We start from the raw sequence: 21,145 nt of genomic DNA, 5'->3' as shown, positions 1-21,145 counted from the left end.
CATACAGAGCCTGACGTAGTGCTACCGAATCTATGTAAAATGAGAAAACCTGATTCCGTTTCCTAGCTTCCCTGCTCATATAGAACAGATCTGACTCTAACAGTGACAGTTTTCTCTATTTTGTGAATGAGTCTGCTTACTAATTCATAAGCAAATTGCCTCTCTACACCTTTCTGCTGAACATTTCACAGGTCTTATGTTTATTGACCATGTTGATGACTTGGAGTTGCCTCTCTTTCTGCTCTCCCATTTCTCTTGCGAGGTTAGATAAGCTAGCACTTTGGCAGTTAAATTGCTGGGAGGACATAAAGTATTAATTCAGCAGCTGAGCACCTTTCACTCTTTTATCCATTTATCTTCGCTGGCTAAATGGTTTTCACCATGCTCAGGGCTGTAAACCATGTCTCCAGGAATCTGCCTTTCAAAGCCGTGGGCTTTAAATGGGGAGACAAAGTACACTGTGCCCTCATGAAAGGATCCCGTAAAAATGGCTCCAGCTGCTCCTGCCTCAAAGGGGACAGGTCTGCCAGGACTACGATGGCCTGGAGGAGAGGGTGGGGCCACCTCTCTTTGAAGAGCCAAAGAGGTTGGCTCCATTGTCCCGCCACGTTCACTGGCATTTGGGTTAATTTCAGTCCCAGAGGGCAACCATCAAGCCTGGCCTCCTCCTGGCTGCCACTTCTGGAGAAGGAATTAGAAGCTGTCTGCCCTGTTCTTTGAAGTTGTTGGATGTGCACATACTGCTTGTTTTTGGGTTTGGGCAAGCCAAGGATGCTGACCGGTCAGCCAGTGGAGCTGCTACAGAAGCAAGGATAGAAGTCCAATTTGCATGAAGCTTCATTTTTTTAAAAAAAATTTAACCACAAGATACTCAGTGGCCAAACTAGGCTGTGAGTAGATGTCACTTGACAGCAGAAACTTCAGAGCAGGACGCCCACCTGGCCACAGCATTGGCCCCAGGGCAGTGCGATAGTCAGCTTCTGCCTAGAGCACTGGCACCTTGGGATCCTTGTTCTAGAGGGTCCCCATTCTTAGGGAGGAGAGGGCTGGTTCTCTGCCTTGTTAATTCGTATCATTCAACACATCCCTATTGAGTGTCTACCTGGTGCCAGGTATTATGCAAGACGTGGGAGAACAGCAATGAACAGATAGTCACAGTCGCTGCCCTGTAGGCTCAGCAGTGTGGTTGTGCAGGCAGCAAAGGTTATGTTTCCTTCCGCCACCCACACTCTATAGCTCCCTTTTCTGCGACGTTTCTTCCATTCATCTGTCCCCTGCACACTCCTATTCCTAGAGGTTTGGATCCAAGGAAGAAAGCTGCAGGAAAAGTGATGCTTATCCCAAGGCATGTATCTTAATGGCAGAATTCTATCATCTGGCCAGGAGATATTTTACGGTAAGTGAGCATCTTGTGGCTCCTCCTATTACACGATTCTGAATCCTCTACTTGTAATGAAATCTGCACAACGCACTCGTGCTGCTGTAGCCTGGAGGCCACGTGGAGTCACTTGAGGGCTGCCCAGAGGGCCAAGAGCTACAGAGTCAGAGAGAGACCTCAAGGCTTGCAGATCAGCAGTGCATTTTGTCATTAGCAGATAAACAGCTGAGTGGCACTGCATTTCTCTGCTGAGGCTCTTAAATACTTCATCTTCTCAAGAACCTAGCTTAGTTCCTGCTTCCTGCAAACAGATTTATGTCCCCACACGCACAGGAATATGAGGCCTGCTGGTGCTGAGCCCCAGAGAGGTAGTAGGGTTTGCAGAGGATATGCTGACAAATGTAATTGCTGGCAGCTGTTGGTCCCAGGGCTGCCAGCCATAAGGTTTAACCCCTAATTCTCCAGGTACTATGTGAGCTGAGGATGGGTATAGATTATTCCAGATCAAAGACACACGTTCATCCGCGGCCCACACCTGAGAACTTTGCCCCTGTCCCTACCCACTTTAATGCCTTTTCTTCTATTGCAGGAGTAACCAACCGTTTCATTTGCCAAGACTTGACTGATAGTAAGCTCCAGTAGTAAGCACTGTTTTGCTGTGTCAACAGTATTTCTTTGAAACTTTTCTTGTCAGCTTTAACAAAACCTCATCAGATCTTACTAAAAGGATTAGCCTCTGGAGTTTTATTTGGATATCCCAAAATTGCATTCAACTTGGAAGGAAAAAAGAGGTTTAGTAACCTGCCTTGGAAATTCAAGGCAAGGTTACACTTGGGCATTTTAAGAGACAGAAGGAAATGATAAGGGGTACAGTCTAGGACTGAGTGAGAAGGAGTAGGCAGGCCCTCTGCTAAGTCTGACCTCAGCCAGATGCATGGTGCTAGGAACTTAGCTTACACATGTGGAATGAATAGAGATGGCCCAAGAAAGAAAATTCATCAGTGCTAAAATGATGAATAAATCAGGATCCCTGTCAAGTCTGAGAGTAAGATCTAATTATTTCACCCTGGTTCTACACAACGTTCTCTTGTCTCCTGTTGGATAGTGTCAGTAACAGTTTGCTTACCCAAATTAAACTTGAAATTAATTTCAACTCTCCTTGGTAACCATTTATTAAGGACAAAACATAAAGGATGATAGTCATGGCCAAAAAAGAAGGTTTAAAGGAAAGTATTTGAGACTCTAGTAATGGTTAGCCTGATGCAAGCCCTGAATTCAACTGGGGATAAAAACGCCTAGCAGGTTATTGCGAGGATTAAATGAGATAATATGTATAAAGCATCTAGCATAATACTGGCCCCTAGGAGGTGCCCAACAATTCTTAATAGCCCCCTCTCGACCTTCCCAAAACTAGCTGGTTTTTGGGCTGAATGAGAGGAACTTTTACTTACTTCTGTTTCTAGAATTTCCTTCCCCTTTTAGGGGAGAAGATGTTACCACGGTAGGAAATCACTCCCTTTCTCTCATTCTATAGAGAGACCTCATCTATGGAAGAGCAAAGAGTTTTCTAACCACATGGGTGAACTTCTGTAGAATCAGTCTTAGAAAACAGTTACTGAGAACTGCTGTTTTCAAGAGCTCCATGCTGTTGCCTGGAAATGCTTATTATTTTTCCAGGAAAGATGGGTTGGCTGTGTTCAAGGGAGACTGGCTACTGTCTGGCTCAGTTCTCTTAACACTTCTGATATATTCAAAATAAAGGATATGTGAGAGGAATATCCAGCCCCTTTGGTCAACTTTTTCCATGGTTCTGTGAGTCTCTTGGTTTCTTATCATGCTCTCCTTAAAATTTTCTCCTTATTCCCTGTGAGAAATAAAGTCCAAACCCCTTATAACGGCATTCACAGATTTTCACAGTTCAGACCTTAACTTCTTTAAAAGCCTCATCTCCCTGTCTCCCCCAGACATACCTAAGCCTTTACATTTTTCTATGTAACCTTCTCCATCTCTCCACCAAATGCCTATTCATCCTTGGAGAATCTCTTCTGAGAAGCTTTATGGTACACAAAGCTCTCATAGTACTTTCATAATTCTTTCGATATTATGGTACTTTTCACATTTTATTGCATTTTTTTTATGTCTTTGTCATCACTAGATTGCAAACTCCTAGAGACCAAGACCTGGGCATTGAAGGTCTTTGGTGACTAGATTAAGAACTTTGGAATGAGTTGATAAAGAATAGTAAATATGGTGAAAAAGAACAGGTGATAATTCACATATATTTAATATCTATAAACTGAGTGCTATGCTCGATGCTTTCTAGGACATAACTGCCATAATCTTATTTAATGTATTCAGCAAATACATGGGGATTACTACATTTACAAATTAGTAAATGCGTTTAAGGACTGAGTGACTTGTTTAGACTAAGGATAGAGCCTAGATTTGAATCCCATCTGATGCTCCAAATCGGAGGCTCTTTGCATCACACCACGCTAGCTTGGAGAAGGGAAGAGCTGCAGTCGAAGACACAGGCTGGCATTAGTAAGTGGTAGGAATTTGAGAATGGAAGAAGAGCATCAAGGAGACTAGTGGAGTAATTCAATCTGAGGTAATGAGGGGCTGGATAAGAGCAATAAATAGACAGTAATCAATGAAAGGGATAGACATTGACAAGGAGGAGCCAAACTGAGAACCACACAGAAGAAAAGCAGATTCATGGCAATGACCAATGCAACACGGCAACGTATGTAGTCCCTGTTTTGGTTGGGGGTGGGAGGTGCCTGCAGGAAGGGCAGGACACTGTGCTGAGCCTGGACTCCCGGAGGTGGCTTCTCCAGGCCCTGCACTGGTATCCTGCCCAGCAACATGTGGAGCAGGAAACAAAAAAGACTCAGGACTTGCAAAAAATTCATAATGTGTTCATGCCTATGTGAGTATTTGAGATTTGACACAATATGTGGTCATGGTATTGCCCCCCAACTATGAACCTAAAGGTGGCAAAAGTAACAGGCTGGATCTCATTTCTCTCCCATGGAATTTGTCAGGTCCACAGGGGTATTAGCCACTGCACAGCACGTGTGGTGCCTCAGCCTGCAAAAGCTAATGAGCGTGTTGTTTAGAGCTCTGCTCGGCTGAAGATCACAGTATACAAAAAGGTTTTTGACCCTGAACCACCACTAGAACTGTTTTGAAATCTTGTTTATGTAGCATTATTCCACACATAAGAATTCTCACCACAGCCATTTTGGTCAAATACGCTGCTTGCCAGTCTATAATATGTGACCAAATGTGTGGTCTGACGCTGAACATAGATTTGACTTCCTGGTTAATATGCTTCAAGACTTGGGTCTTTACTGTTTTTTTCTACTCTCCTCTGTTCCACCCATTTTTGTAGACTTTTTGTTTCTATAACATCAAAGTAGTTTATGGACAAGAACCAGATTATTGGGAGGGGAGGCAGGACAAAGGAAGGGTCCGATCTTTCTGTAACGCCCTCCCATTTGCGTTTTGGCCAACTCACTGGTGAAGTATTCCTTTATTCAATCTTACCAAGATGGAAGTTGTATTTAACTGGAGATGAGAGCAATTATTCTTCTCTTTTAAAGTTGTCCTTTCTCTTTAGGAAGTATGATTCTTTCATAGGCATTTAATTCAATTTTAAAAAGAGAGAAAAATTGAACTTTTGGCAGCCAACTCAAGCATTACGGATGACATTCACACGCCCAAGCCTGTGTTCAGAGCATTGTGTGGGTTTGTGATATTCCTCGGAGCTCTTCATGGATTCAGTTGTTTTGAGTTTCCGTGATCCATAAAAAAGCATGTTCATGAAGTGCTTTTTGTTTATGTCCCAGACTTTTTTTTAAAAGAAAACTACAGAAATTCTCTTGATGTCTAGGCCTGAGCAACTTTATAGACAACCTACTTTGCTGGCACAGAATTGAAGGTTTTTGATATTTCGATCACTGACATTCTGCTTTTACATGTGATTTTCTTTGCTTTATATGTGATAGACCAAGATTTATCATGCCTGACGTTTTGCTTTTAAATATGTGCCTTGGTTTGCTTGGAGAACATGCTGGGGACTCATACTCACATGGGAGCCTCACCCCGCATTTCACTAAGCATAAGGAAGGGAAATGACTTTGTAGAATGTAATCCTAGAAGCTGGATCACCTGCGAAATCACTTTGGCATTTGATATCCTTAAAAAAAAAAGAAAAGGGCCTACAGGGATGAAATACCGTATGTGAGGTGCAGTGTAAGAATCTGAATCTTTTCCTTCTCTTTTATTATGTAATGTTTTAAAAACCACATGTTCACCCAGCTGTTTCTCATCAGTTTTGTTTTGTTCCCATATAAACACATACACATAAAATAAAACAATTTTAATGAAAAGAGAAATTCTCTTTTTCCCTTAAAGTTTCTTTGATGATGGAATTCATGTAAAACTCTACATTATGAAAATGTGCAAGTTAAAGAATCTAAAAGAGAATTTAAAACAAAATGCGGTTTTGATGGTCTCTTTGTCTTGTCTCTCTTTTTCATATACGTTCCTTCATTCTGTTAAGTCTCGATAACACCACATAGGAAAAGCACAGTTTTGAAAGAATATTGGCAATCAAGGTTTTTGGGTTCTTTTAATAAGTAAAGAGAAAGCATCAGAAAATTTTTGCCGACAAGATCAAAACAGAGAGGAATATTAGTTGCTCAGAGCGTGTTGGGACATATCCTTACTCTTGTCCTAGCTGTCCAAGAGCTGTCTGGGCATGTAGTCCAGTGTGTTTACCTGATACATGTTGACTTACAACCGTTAGCTGTCCTTGTGTGCAGCCCAGAAAGTTCAAGAGGTACAGCACTTTTAGCAGGCACAGCTTTGCAAAGTGACAGAGCACATTAGAAAATATTTGATTGTACCTTTGTAAACGAAAGTTCGGTCTCTGAACCCGATGCCAATCCAAATAACGAGAACAGAGTCTTGAGTGGAAGAGGAAAGGTTTTACTATGCCAGGCACAGGGAGCAAAGCAAGGGCTCATGCCTCAAAAATTGCTAGCTCCCCGATGAGGAACGGGTAGGGATTTTTATTTGGGGTTTTGGGTAGGGGAGGGGGCGCATGTAGCTTGTGCAGGTCGGTGTTTTTCCACCAGCCTGCGTTTGGCCTTGAGAGGCTGCTTGCAGCAAGGCGGTGGGGGGGGAGGGTGAGATAGGAGGATGGCAGGTGGGCATCCTTCGCCGTTGTCTCTTGTCTCGTCTTCCTGTTTGAGGTGGGTTCCAGCGCCGGGAGTGAGGAGTTGAGGTCTGGGAAGCCTCCGCTCCTTGATATTCTTGAGACAGCGGCTTTCCCGGCAAACTCAAGGGCACATGATTAGCTAAACTTTAGTGCGCCTCCAACTCCAGGCCACCTGGGCTTTTAACAATTTGTAACTCCCATTTAGTTGTAAAGCTCAAATAGTCCAAGTTTAAAGAAACAGGTATTTACATATGAGTGGAGCTAGAGAAGCAGGAAAGGGGGTGGTGGGTTTTGGTTTTAACCCCATATACGCTAGGTACAATGTGGGGGAACTGATATCAGGGCTGATGTTAAGAGCCTGTAACACCTTTGGTACTGAATTTCATTTAAATAAAGAATAGTAACTTAGATTTCTATAGAACTTTATAGTTTGATGGTTTTCACATACATTCTCTCATTTAATCTTGACAAATTTGTATCCCTTTTACCATGAATTTCAGGCTGCAGGGACTCTGACTACGTAGAGATAACTAAAATAGTGTCGTGCAGTGGGGCACATTCATGATGCCTGTGCACTCTACCCCTTGAGGGTCCCATGAGCTCCTAAAGGTGGGATAATTAGCTAGACCAGCTCCAGTTAACTTTGTCCTTCTCTGAGTGCATGCCTTTCCCATTTGGCTTCTGACTTACAGGATGTAGGGGGCCACATAAAAGGTAAATAAGTCAGGTTCTACATAAAATGAGGTGAAGTCTCACAGCGTTCGAATGTTGGAGTTAAAGAACCCTTACATACCGGGTGGTCCAAGCACGACTTACAGACAACATCTCTGATATCTCCTCTACTCTGGGATACTTCCAGGAATAAGGGACGTAGCTCCTCACAAGGTAGCTTATTCAGCAAGCTCAGCACCTGCAGTGATATTCTGGTCCCAGCCACCACAATCTCTTACCTGGCTGCCTGAGCCCTAACAGGTCTTCCCACCATCACTCTTTTCTGGCCCTCCCCTCCATGATCTAGTCTCCACACAGCAGCAAGTAATCTTTATCAAATATAATCGGGCCAAGTTATTCTCAGGCTTAAAATCCTCTAAGGTATTCCCACCACACTTAAAATGTAAATCTAAACCCTTACCATGGCCTTAAGGCCCCCAAGCCTTCCTGCCCACAGCTCCTGCTCCTCTCCTTCTTAAGTGCTCTGCACTCATCTCGCGAGTCTTCTTGCTATTCCGATTTCATGACCTTTGCACTCTGCTTCCTCTTCCTGAAGGGCTCTTCCCATGCAGTTTTGCATGGCACATTCCCTCATTCAGTCAGATCAGCTCTCAAATATCCTCTCCTCAGACCACCCTAACTAAAATAGACCCCCCCCGCCAAGTCACTCGCAAACCCTTGACCCGCTTTATTTTTCTTTATAGCTCTTCTTGCTCCTTTATATTATTTAATATGTTTATTTCTGCAGATGTTTGTTGTCATCCTCCCCCACTAGACTGTAAGCTTCACGAGGCAGGGACTTTATCTCTTTCATTCTCCACTGAGTTTCCCAGTGTTGTCACATAGTAGGTATCCTATAAATATATGTTGATAGAATGAATAAATTAATTGTTAGAAAAAATTTCATTCCACTTCAAGACTGAATTTATGTGGGGTGAAAGATGACCCTAGAATTCCATCCCTGGATAATTGAAAGTATGATGGAAGTGAGACGTCAGCAGTTGTAGGAACCATAGAGTTGGAAGGCATCTAATATCATCCAGTCCACCCCTTACTCTAGAGAAAGGGCTGAATGATGACCTCAGGATCATGCGGCCAGTATATCTTGGACTGGAATCTATGTCTTCTGATTTCCCTGGCTTGTGTTCTTTCCACAACATCACACCATCTCATCTGAGTTAGCAGAAGGAGATGAGGTTGGATTTTGGATAAGATGATAAAGGTAAAATGATAAATTCAGCTTTGAACATGCTAAATCTGAGGTGTTACTGGGTTATTCAGATTCAGATGTCATGTGCTGTTAGATATCAAAACTGAAACTCAGAAATGAGCTTAGATAGGATTGACTTGGTAATTGAAACTGCGGGAAAGGATGAGATTGTCAAGGGTGGATAAGGAGCAAAAAAATAGGAAAAGAGAGAAGAGGGAAAAAAAGAAGGCAAAGGCCAGATCCTTTGCATATGGAAGAAGTTTGTGGAGAAAAAAGGATCCAGGTGGTTTCATAAAGTCAAAAAAGAAAGAAAGTCAACCAAGGAAAGGTCAAGCAGGACAAGGACTAGGCAGGAGGACATGCGGTTTCAGCAGTGAGACGTAAAAGGTCAGCTTGAGGGGACTGAGGTAACGAGGATGAGGGCTTAGTAGTTAGGAGCTCTGCAATTCAATTCCCTGGATTTGGATCCAGACTTCAGCATTTGCTGTATGTCCTTGGGCAAGATTTTTAATCTCTCTAGGCCTTATTGCCTCATATATTAAATAGGGATAAAATAAAAATCTATCACATAAAAGTGTTATGAGAAATAAATGAAGTAATTCATTGAAATTGTTTTGCCCAGTACCTGGTACATAGTAACTGCTCAATAAATTTAGATATTATTTCTCTTATAAGAGTTTGCAATATAAAGAAAGGAGAAAGGTGAGATATAAATTTGGGAAATTAGCAGGGTCAAGGGAAGACTTCTTTTGAGGGAACAAAGTTCCCAAAGAAGGGAAGAAGGATCACAAATTTAGCCACAGGGTTTAGTTTTAGGGAAGATAAGATAGATTTTGAGACAGGAGCACAGAATGATTATAGAGATAAGAAGAGATATGGATGTTTTGATGAAGAGACTTCTATTCCAATGTCACCTTGTTAGATCAGTCCATGGTCCCAGCTTGTTAAGAGCTTTTGAGTCTATCTTACAAGACTAAATGTTGGCTGACAATCCCAACAATTCTGACGTGCTATAGTTTGATAAGCACTGCTCATTGCTAAGGATAGATCTGTACAGCATGCCATCAGAAAGCCTCTCCAAGTTGCCACTGATGAACATTGAATCAAGTTGCCATTGATTCGACACAATCTTTTTAGAATCTCAGGCCTGGAAATCATCTGAAGGGCCATTGGCCCAATGTCACCTGAATTCCCTCCACAGCGTTTCCAGCAGGCAGTTCCATATAAGCTGTATTTGAACAGTATCTCATTTGATATCTTGCAAGCCAGACCTTTGTTCCTCAGGTTAGATTCTTCGGCACAGAAAGTTCTCCCCGCTGATCTGCCATAGCCCTTGAAATTGCAGTTTCAGTCACTCCTTAGGCGTAAGAGATTGAAGGATTCTTTTAAACCACAAATGCATAACCTGGGAATGGAGACACTGGTCATGTCTTGTCTACAAGAGTCCTTTGTTAGTCACATAAGACAGCCCCCAGGATAGGTAAATTCCAATGTGCAATGGGAGAGGCTAGAGCACAGGGGCTTTTAAAGAGGTTAAGACACTGCTAAAAGGGTCAGTCCTAGAGAGTTGCAACATGAAAGCACAGGGATTCAGAGGAAGGGAAATATTGAAGTTATGCTCATCCTTCTTGCCACCTGTAGCGTGTTCTGGCCCTCGGCTGGTATTGGGGTGAGCTACTAACTAAAGGGGAGCCCAGGCCTGAGCATTCACTCATCGCCATCATGTGAAAGAGGACATTTCAATTAATGGCAATGAGGTAATTTGTTTAACACATTTAAATGGACCCAGCCAGAGGTTCCTGGATCTCTAAGCTACCTGTGGACAAGACTTCCAATGCCAGCTCCATAACCCGACCACAATCCCGACGGAGGCCAGCCCAGCACTCTGAGCTCAGCTCCTCTGAACTTTGTGTCTCCTCATCTGTAGAATACCTTATCTGTTAGAATGCAGGGAGCTGGAGAAAGACCTCTGGTGGATCTTCCTAACTGTAAATTCCAGGATAGCAGCTCAGCTAGAAGATGTCCCTGGAGACTCAAAAGGTCTTGGCGGGAGGCAGGCAGGAAAGGAGCAGTGGCAGCTCCAAAATTTCAACCTAGGACAGACTTGGGGCAACTGTTTGGAGGGGAAGGTTGGGGAGCTTGTCACGGAGCTGCACCTGCATGGCAAGCCACTGTTTTCACTTTGATTGCATAAGCATTTGGGGGAGTTAGGGAAAGTTGACAAGATTTGAGGGGATCTAAAGCTCTTCACAAACAATGCTTTGTGCCATTTCTGGAAATAGTTCCTGGTAGATGATGTGGTAATTGCTCCAGCTCTGAACTCCTGGCAATCTCCATTTCCTTCGTTCAGCTTTAGGAAAAGAAAAGGCCCAGCAGTGGTATTGGAACATGACACCCCCCCAACAGAAGATACTCCTTTTTCATCAGGAAACTGTGGTTATCCCTATATGCATTAATTTTCTCTTCTGCCTGAGTGTATAATGTGAGTTGGTTCAGATGTGGCCAAGAGAAGCATAAAAGAGAGACTAGACAATTTGTTTTAAAAAAAAGAGGCAATAAAAGTTTAAAAAAATTCTCTCCCTAATTCAATGATGAAATTATTACTGTTAATGGGAAATTAATTAATTGGTCTATTCTGGCCACAAACACTTTACCATTTACAATAATAACACTAGCATTAATCCTAAACACTGTGCATCTATTAATAGCAGCGTTCATCTTCATAGTACTTTACCAACAACTAATTAATTAGGAAAACCTATTTTAATTGGTTGCCATGGTAGTAAATGTAGATGCATAGAAATATTTGCATCCTTCAAATTTGTTCTTAGCTCCTGAAACAAAACTCGGTTTGTGCAATAAATCATCATTATGTCGCACCATAATGTGTTTAGAATGATAATTTCTGTTAGTAATGAAAAGATTTGCAAGTACACAAATACATGTAATAACAAATATTATAGAGATAATTTTTATGTTTGCTACCCATAAAATATTTTCCTTTACTGAATCTAATAGTCAAAAATGAAAATTTCCTCTGTACTTATTATTCTGTTTATATGCTGTCTATTGTGTTTGTTCCTGGGTACCCATCCTGAGAAGAGGGTCCTCAGACTGAAAGAGGCTTCAAAACATTTGCCATTGAATTAAGTACGGAGAGAAATTGTGCTGGAAGGGCGGGGAGATGACACAATCACCATTTTCAAGTGTCTGAAGGGCTACAGAGTGGAAGAGGAATTTGAGTGATGGTTTGTCCTCTGGTGTCCAGACCAGTGTGCACAGTGGAAACTACAGGAAGCCAAGTGTGATCTGAGGCCTCGTGGCATAGTGGTTACGGCAAATGCTCTGGAGTCAAACAGAGTGGCCTCAATCCAGACCCTGTCCTTGCTGCAGGTCAGGCTACCTGCTCTGAACCACTGGCCTGTTGCATACGGTGGTGCGGGGATTACCAAACTAACGCACTGAGAACGCGCTCAGGCCTGTGCCTGGTACACAGTGAGCGGTGTGTGAGTGTTAGATCTTTACTAGTAGAGGGTTTTTCTTCAAAGTGTTGTTAAAAATGGCATGGGCTGCTTTGTGAGGCAATGACTCGCTTCTCTGTCACCGGAAGTACTGAAGCAGGAACTGTATGGCCACCTGTTCCAGTATTATCTAGGGCTTCCTGCTTTGAGGGTGAGGTTGAAATAGATGATTTCCAGGTCCATATGATTCCATGACTTCGGAGGGTAAGGAGGAAGGACTTCTATTTTCATTCTTCATCCTTTTCTACACTGGATGCTTGTTATAATGTAACACTTGGAGGACCTATGTTTGTGACAATATTATTGGTTAAGTGATATTATATGGAGCAAACCTTTCCCTTGCAGACTGTTCTCTGAACTACCCTTAACTCTGGGAAAAACATCGACTAATTTCGACTGTTCAGTCTCTGCCAGGTTTTCCTCTGAGACCCCTTAGGTTTTTTTCAAATGAAGATTTTTTTTTTTTAAAGATTTTATTTTTTTTTTCCTTTTTCTCCTCAAAGCCCCCCGGTACATAGTTGTGTATTCTTCGTTGTGGGTTCCTCTAGTTGTGGCATGTGGGACGCTGCCTCAGCGTGTTCTGACAAGCAGTGCCATGTCCGCGCCCAGGATTCGAACCGACGAAACACTGGGCCACCTGCAGAGGAGCGCGCGAACTTAACCACTCGGGCACGGGGCCAGCCCCTCAAATGAAGATTTTTTTCCAACTAGTTTCCCTAAGTATGTGGCTCATCGTGTTCTAAAATGACAAATTAATTCCCTTAATTTCCAGAATGTTCTCTGTCTATAGCCACATTTCCCTAAACATTTATATCTATCTTTACCTTGTTATTTGACTCCTCTATCAGTGGCAGGCAATGAACCAATCTAGGTTTTAAACACTGTGGACTTTCTCATCATTTTCTTTCTTTCTCTCTAACAACCCTGTATGATGACAGCTCTGGCCCAGTTGCTAAGCGTCTGCATAGAGCTGCTGAGATCCATCCACACAGTATGGGCTTGTTTGTGGGACGTGGTGTCAGGTTCATCCCAACCACTCATGAGATGGTGACTCCTGGCAGTGTGGCTGTCACTATGACAACAGGCTGCGAATGACCTGCTCTCAGGATCTTAGGCTGGGTGGGAGCCAAAGGAGAAGGAAATATTGAATCCTAGGGCGGTAACCAAGGCGAGGTAAAGGGTGGATGTAAACAGTAGAAGGGAGAAAGAAAACAGAGGGAAAAGAAGAGCACAAAGTGGAGAAAGAAAGAAGAGAGGTTTAAAATCTGTCCTGACTTTTACCTTCAAGCCTTACATCTATACAGATCCTTCAAATGCAGTGAGAACACTACTCTTTAGCGAGAAGAAAAATTAGGCTTTGAAGAACAAACTAGGTAATAAAAGAGAAAAGAAAAATGTCCTTTAACAGATAGCCATTCTAGAATCAATCATTTACTTGAAGCGCTGTAACGGTGTAGGCAGCATAAACTAGCAGGTCCAGCATGGGCGCTTTCCACGGTAAACCACAAATGAGAAAAAATTAAAGGGGAAAGCAACTTCATATCCAAAAATGTGATGATCATGTATCTCTATCTATTAAAATACTGTGTAATTAAATCACGTAGAAAGTCCTTTTCCTGAACAAAATGGATTTAAAGATAAGTTCCTGTTGTGGTGTGTGGGTCTGGCATCTATGTGTCATTATTACCAAATGACAAATTGTAGAGCATTGAAGTAGCCCTCCTTCTTAAAGTTAATAGTTTCAGAAGTTCTTCAGCAATAATACGGGCATTTTCAACTTATATATATTCACAACAAAATGAGAGGCGAGTTCTACACTCTGACCTGAATGTTGAATAGTCATCAACTACAAATTACTAATAATTTCTTCGGAAATATTTTCTTACCTGAAAAAATCCAGTAGCAGACCAATATAGCTTCAATTACAAAATAAATCAACTTGGCTTTCAATTGTCTTTCTAAATATTATATTTAATATAAAAGGTATCAAAGGGATAGATAAACCACATCTCATTTATGATGTGGGGAGGAGCAGTGTAAGACAATGAAATCTTGATTTTTTAAAAATAAAAATTGCTCTACAAATTTTAATGTCTTTTATATAAGGTAACAGCATTTTTATTTGTAACTCAGTTAACAAATGAAGACAATGACTAGAGTAAAATGACCAGCTAGGACTCACTGGCCTCAGGTTTGGCATCCTCTGTTGATCCCCTCCCTCCAGGCGTCCAGTAGCCTGAGCATCCCCTTCCCCAGTCCTGCTGAGTGGCAGAAGGGACTCTCTGAGGAAGGTGATCATTTCTCCAAAGTAGAGCAGATTGTGGGATGTGTCCAATAAGAAAATTTTTTTTTTTTGGTGGGAAAGTTTCGCCCTGAGCTAACATCTGTTGCTAATCTTCCTCTCTCTTTTTTTTTCCCTCCCCAAAGCCCCAGTACTTAGTTGTATAGTTGTAAGTCCTTCTAGTTCTTCTGTGTGAGCTGCTGCCACAGCATAGGTACTGATGGAGGAGTGGGGTGGTTCCACCCGGGAACTGAACCTGGGCCACGGAAGGGAAGCATACCAAACTTAACCACTAGGCCACCACTGTTTCCCTCCAGTTAGGAAATTTTCAAGGTAAAATATTATGATGAGTTAACTCAAACAATTGTCTTGTGACTTGTGCCAAGAATCTATAAAAGAGTTTTCTCATCTGTAAAATAAAGAGATTGAGTTAGATAATCTCTAGTGTCCCTTTTAGTTCTGTCTATAAAGCTGAGTCTTTGGCTCATGGTTTTATTTTTCCACCCCTATTTAGTTAACATGCAGAAACAAGTCTGTCAGCAGAATGTCACCCACTTTCCTCACAAGTAGCATCCAACTGCACTATGAGTCTAATGCACTGTTGTTAATGACCTTTCATCCTAAATCTCCTTATTGGAGAGCTTTTCAGTCCATTTGCGGGGAGGACGGGAATACCCTAACCTATTATGTGTTTAGTACTGTTTCAGATTGTTCTTGACATCATTGTGTTGACAACAAAGGTCAATTCAGTAGAGTAGATAATAGAATGACTTTAAATTTGTTATATTACTACCCTGTTCCCTGCTGCAATTTTTCTCCAAAAAGTAGTACGGCAAATGTGACTAAACTTTTCAGGATACGTGATTCACATACCTTTGAACAACAGAATTCTCTTACAGCTTTCAAAACAATATGCTTGTCATTGGTACTTGATTGTGTGTAGTTTGGGCTAGGTATTAGTCAATGTAAGCAATGTTCCCGCTCTAATAGAAAAACGCATAAATTTCAGTAGCTTAATGCAATATAAGCTTATTTCTCACTTACCTCACAGAATGTGTGTTGGTGAACATTCTGGTTGCCCTGGGCACCGGCATCTCTCCAGTAAACAGGGAAGAGAACATGGAGGATTTCTTGGAGATTTTAGGGGGCAGGCCTGGAAGTGGCATATATTACTTCTGGTGACATTCCATTGACCAGAACTAGTAACATGGCCCCCTAGATACAATTTGGGTAAGAAACGTTGTGCTCCTAATGTGCCTAGGAAGAAATTAAAATGGTCTGGCAAACACATACTATTGTTTCTGCCATAGTACTCTATAGCAATGAGCCATATAGTCATGCACCGCATAACAATGTTTTGGTCAAGGACAGATTGCATATATGACAGTGGTCCAATATGATTAATACCAAATAGCCTGGGTGTACAGTAGGCTGTATCATCTAGGTTTGTGTAAGTATACTCTATGATATTCACACAACAACAAAATCGCCTGACGACGCATTTCTAAGAACATATCCCCATTGCTAAGCGATGTACGACTGTATTTAGCAATGAGTTGAAGAAGAGGGACCTGAAGGAGAAAGCAGCTTATCCAGGTACATTTTCATAAGCAAAATTAGGGTTGTCCTCCAAGGTTGTGACAATTAGCATGTGACATTCTTCTGTTTGGGTAATTTAGAGATGAAAGAGCAGTGGAAGGTTAGTTGATATGGGGGTAGAGAGGATAAATACTGAGTAGGGAGAAAGTGCATTATTCTGCAGTGTGTATGTGTGTGTGTGTCTGTGTGTGTGTTGGGGGAATATTGACAGAATCTGGAGATACTCTCTGTCAGATGTTGGCTTCATATTTTTGTCTGGATGCCCCATCTCCTACCTTTCAAGAGTATGAACTTATAATCTACCCTGTTTTCTTTGCCATTTGCTTAAGCTCTTTCTAAGCTGAAACCTTAGGAACTTAGGAAAAGCAACCTTAGAAAAAGCAAATTAAATCCAAGTAAGCAGAAGAATGAAAACAATAACAATAAAGACAGAAATCAATAAAACAGGAAACAGAAAAACAATATAGACAATCAATGAAACAAAAAAATGATTCTTTGAGAAGATCAATAAAATTGACAAGCCTCTAGCTAAAGTGATGAGGAAAAAATAGAGACAAGACACAAATGCCCAATGTCGAGAATGAAAGAGAGAACATAACTAGAGATCATAGAGATACTAAAAGCATAATAAGGAAACTATGAAAAACTTTATCCTAATAATTTTGACAACATAGATAAAATGGACAAATTCTTTAGAGGCTCACTCAAGAAGAAATAGATAACTGAATAATTATATATTATATATGTATGTATTTTTAGATATTATTACATATAATTATATATATATTTTAAGAAATTGAATTTTTAATTAAAAACCATCTCACAAGAAAACTCCAAGTCCAGATGGCATTGCAGTAAATACCCCATTCCTTTGATACTCAAACAAGGAAGATACATTACAAGAAAACAAACTATAGACCAATATCCTTCATAAACATAGATGTAATAATAGTAAAAACAATTAGCAAATTGAATCCAGCAAGGTATGAAAGGTATAATTGTTATGAATTGAATTGTGCGACCCCAAAAACCATTTGTTGAAGCCCTAACCCCCAATATAACTGTATTTGGAGATAGGGACTTTAAGGAGGTAACTAAGGTTAAATGAGGTCACAAGGGTGGGGCCCTAATCCAATAAGACTGGTGTCTACACCAGGAGTGTGTGCACACTGAGGAAAGACCATGTGAGGACACACCGAGAAGGTGACTACAAGCAAGAAAGAGAGGCCTCATTAGAAACCAGCCATGACGGCACCTTGATCTTGGACTTGTAGCCTTCAGAACTGTGAGAAAATAAATTTCTGTTGTTTAAGCTGCAAATTCTGTAGTATTCTGTTAAGGCTGCTTTAGCAGACTAATTCAATAATATGCCATGATCAAACAAGGTTTATCTCAGGAATGTAAGGTAGGTTTAACATTTGAAAATCAATCAATATAATTCACCAAAATTACAGCATAAGAGAGAAAACATATGAATATTGAATATCTCAATAGATGCAGAAAAAGCTTTTGACAAAATTCAACACCCATTTGTGATAAGAAAAAAAAAAGACTCTCAATAAACTAGGAATAGAAGGAAACTTTCTCAGCCTTATAAAAGGCATCTACCAAAAACTTATAGCTAACATCATACTTAATAGGAAAAGACTAAATGCTTTCCCCCTAAGATCAGAAGCTAGGCAAGGATATCTGCTCATATCAATTTTATTCAATATTTACTAAAGTGCCTGACCAGTACAATAAAGCAAGAAGGGAGACTCTCTTTGTTCACAGATGACATGATTAGCTATATAGAAAATCATATGAAATTTATTTAAAAACTAGCAGAATAAGTGAGTTTAGCAAGATCACAGGCTATAAGATCAATATACAAAAATAAAATGTGTTTCTTCATATTAACAGTAAAAATATTGAAAGCATAAATAATAAAATAGTAACATTTATAATTGCATAAAAAAGCATGAACTATTTGGGTATAAATCTAATAAAATAGGTACAAGTACTGTACCCTGAAAACTACATAACATTGCTGAAAGAAATCAAAGGGGACCTAAATAAATGGATTTATATGACATGTTCATGTTTCAGAAGACTAAGTGTTGTTGACATTGTCAGTGCTCTCCAAATTGACCTGTAGATTCAATGCAATCCCAATCAAAATCCTATTAGGCATTTTTAAAAAAATTGACAAGTTGATTTTCCAATTTATATGGAAATACCAAGGACCTAGAGGAGCCAAAACAATTTTGAAAAGGAAAAACAAAAAGTTGAAATACTTATACTACCCCATCTCAAGATTTACTATTAAGTTAATAATCAAGACTGTGTATTAATGTAGGGATAGACACATAGGTCAATGGAATAGAAAAGAGAGGTCAAAAATAGATCCATAGATATAAGCTCAATTGATTTTCGACAAGATAATTACATGGGGGTAAGATAATCTTTTCAAGAATGGTGTTAGACCTACTGGATAGCCACATGGGAAGAAAGCAACCTTGACCCGTAACTCATACCATATATAAAAATGAAGTCATAAAGTAAACACAAGAGTTAAAACTATAAAACTTCTAGAAGCAAACATAGGAGAAAATATTTGTGACTTATGTTAGGCAAAGATTTCTTAGATGGGACACAAAAAAACACAAACCATCAGAGAAAAAAATGGTAGATTGGACTTCATTTAAATTACAAACTTTTTCTCACCAAAGATACTTAAGGTATTGAAAGGCAAGCCAAAGACAGGGAGAAAATATTTACAAAATACATGTCTTCTACAGAACTTGTATCCAGGATAAGTAAAGAGTTTTTACAACTCAATAATAAGAAGACAGAAAGAATCCATTTTTTAAAATGGGCAAAAGACACTTCACAAAAGAAGACATACAAATTGAAAATATGCACATGAAAGGATGCTCAATATCACTCACCATTAAGAAATGCTAGTCAAACCACAATGAGACACCACAACACACACAAAAGGCCAACAACTTAAAAAAACTGATATTATCAAATGTTGGCAACAACATAGAATCCTGGAACTCTCATATGTTGCAGATGGGAATGTAAAATAATATGACCACTTTGGAAAAGTGTTTGGCAGCTTGAAAAAATAAAATAAAATAAACATACATTAACCATATGACCCAGTAATACCATTCCTGGGTATTTATCCAAGAAAAAATATATGTACGTACAAAAACTTGAACATAGATATTTATAACATTTTCCTTGTAATAGCCCAAACTGAACACAATCCAAATGTCCATCAACTGGTGGATAACAAATTATATATCCATACAATGGAACACTACTCAACAATAAAAAGGAATGAACTACAGAGTCATATAAAAACATGGATGCATCTTAAAAGTATATGTTATATGAAAGAAGGTAGACAACAAAAGATTTCATACTGTATAATTCCATTTACAGTTATATGTCACTTACCTATGGGGATTTGTTCTGAGAACTGTGTCTTTGGGCAATTTAGTCGTTGTGTGAACATCATAGAGTGTACTCACACAAACATAGACGGTATACCCTGCTACACACCTGGGCTATATGGTACTAATCTTATGGGACCACCCTCATATATGTGGTCAGTCATTGACTGAAATGTTGTTATGTGGCACATGAGTGTATATGGAATTCTTGAAAAGGCAAACTATAGTGACAGCAAAGGTCAGTAATTGGTAGCATCCAGGGTCTGGAAGGAGGGGTTGATTGCAAAGGCATGGAACTTTTTTGGTGGGGAAAGGGTGAAATATCTTGATTATAGTGGTCATTTACACAACTCTATACCTTTGCCAAAGCTCACTGAATTGTACACTTAACAATTCTGTTCACCAATTCCAACCTGTGTGGGTTTTTTCCCCACATCACCAAGCAATTCTCTGACACAAGCTGGGTTCCTACAATTCAACTCAATTCTTACACTGTCTACCAGGAGATAGCATCAGATCCCACAGGTTAAGGGCTCAGTCCTTAAGGGACTAAAGGCTAGACCGCCCTCCCTCTCCACTTCAGACACCAATCGCAAGTCCAGGTTGTCACTTGGACTTCTGATGGAACCAGCTATAGATTGGAGGTTCCCATGACCCACTCTTCAGGTTCTATTAATTTGCTAGAGTGGCTCACAGAACTCAGAGAAACAGTTTACTTACTAGATTACCAGTTTATTATAGAAGGATATAACTCAGGAACAGCCAGATGGAAGACATGCACAGAACAAGAAATGGGGAAAGGGCAAAGAGCTTCTATGCCCTCTTCAGGCGTGCCACTCTCCCTGAATCGCCATGTTTACGGACTCGGGACCTTTCTGAACCCCATCCTCTTCGGTTTTTAGGAGGCTTCATTACATAGGCACAATTGATTAAAACATGGGTCTTCAATTTAACCTCCAGCTTCTCTCCCTTCCCCGGAGGTCAGGGGGGTGGGACTGAAAGTTCCAACCTTCTAATCACAAGGCTGGCTCTGCTGGCAACCAGCCCCCTCCTCAGGAGCAATCCAAAAGTCACCTCATTAACATAACAAAAGACACCTATATTCTCTCATCACTTAGGAAATTCCAAGGGTTTCTGGAGCTCTGTGCCAGAACCAGGGATGAAGACCAAATATATATTTCTTATAATAAATCACATTATCACAACACTTAAAATTGGTGAGTTCGATAGTATGTAAATTGTACCTCAATAAAGCTGATTATGAAGGAAAAAAAGCCTTTTCTCCAGTGTTCCTGACAAATGGATAGACCGAAATAGCCGGGTTCACAGGACTTAGAAGTGAAGTGACTCAGAAAGAGCCACTCTGCCAGAATCCAGCCCCAGGGACTTGTCACCTCTTGCACATAATTCAGCAGTCATGTCCAGAATGAGGGTCTTTAATGGGGAATAGGGAGAGAATGGATAGATTTCTCTTTCCGAAACATTTAAATTTACAGAAATTTTCAAATGTAAGAGTTCAGAATGCATGTATTTTGTGATGACAGTTCCATTCAAAGTCCTCTTACCTACTTGGTTGACAGTGTTTACCAACATTTCTCTCTGCTGAGCCACTGAAATCAAAGGAATTCTTAAACAATATGCTATTTCCACCTCAGATAAGGAGAGCATTCATTCATTTCTGCATTCAGTGAACAACTGTTGAGCACCTCTTCTGTGCTAGGCAATATGCCCTGTGCTGGAGAAAAAATAAATAAACAAATAAGGTGTGG

At 40.5% G+C, this 21,145-nt stretch overlaps 1 protein-coding gene across 5 annotated transcripts in view; it reads left to right on the top strand.

Moving 5' to 3' along the window:
* PSD3 (pleckstrin and Sec7 domain containing 3) overlaps window positions 1-21,145 on the top strand; it is a 646,842-nt gene that overhangs the window by 159,400 nt on the left and 466,297 nt on the right. The window lies entirely within an intron of this gene.

This window comes from Equus caballus, chromosome 27 (assembly GCF_041296265.1).
Source record: "Equus caballus isolate H_3958 breed thoroughbred chromosome 27, TB-T2T, whole genome shotgun sequence".
Lineage (NCBI taxonomy): Eukaryota > Metazoa > Chordata > Mammalia > Perissodactyla > Equidae > Equus > Equus caballus.
This window is presented reverse-complemented; position numbering and strand designations above follow the sequence as displayed.